This window comes from Otolemur garnettii, unplaced genomic scaffold (genome assembly GCF_000181295.1).
Source record: "Otolemur garnettii isolate 467f Iridium unplaced genomic scaffold, OtoGar3 scaffold00057, whole genome shotgun sequence".
Lineage (NCBI taxonomy): Eukaryota > Metazoa > Chordata > Mammalia > Primates > Galagidae > Otolemur > Otolemur garnettii.
The window spans coordinates 5,395,068-5,395,865 of record NW_003852452.1 but is presented as its reverse complement, the minus strand read 5'-3'; positions in this window follow the sequence as shown (position 1 = coordinate 5,395,865).

Sequence of the window (798 nt, the reverse complement as noted above, 5' to 3'; positions counted from 1 at the left end):
ACTGAACGTAACCACTGGGCTATGGGCACTGAGCCAAGACATAAATATTCTAAGGTTAAATTAAATGTTTCCCTCCTACACATAAACACTAGTAGAACAAGATAAATTATAAAATAAAGACATAGAAAAGAGAGGTCTCTGTTGTATTGCATTTTCCCCCCAATCCAAATTAATTACAGAGGCCATTTAAGGTACAAGTTTCTTGAGAGGTTATCAGCTAATTCTTTACCTTCTGAGACCACCGAAGACACCAGTCCAGACACTTTTCCAGGTCCTCTGAACACAGCTGTTCTACATCTGTAAGGGATTTAGAGGAGCTTCTAAAGAAGTTGCTAGAATATAGATTAAATTCTCAGTATTTTACATTACCCTCTAAGTATTTTTTTGTCTTCTGCAATTATTATGATTTTCCTTCAGAGAAAAAGATTCCACAATAACAACTGTGCTTAAAAACTCACCGACAATCTCTCTCCATTGTCAGGAAGTTACTACTCATGCTTATCCCAGATATGGCATGAGTACATTGACAGTCATTTCTTCTCTTTAACCAGAGGTCAGGTTAAACAGAACACAACTGATCACCATTCTCCATAGAGAACAATTTCTTTCCTTCAAATACTTTCACCTCAATATTCTTTCCCATAGTTAATGATCTTGGATTTTTAAAAGACATTTCAGCGATAAGGTCTGTGTCAAGTCACAGGGATCCCAGAGAAAAATACAAATGGTGACAAGGATCCCAATGGGGCATTATCCTGGGCATGTCTAGAGGTCCTAGATCCTGCTATGTTCTCCTGG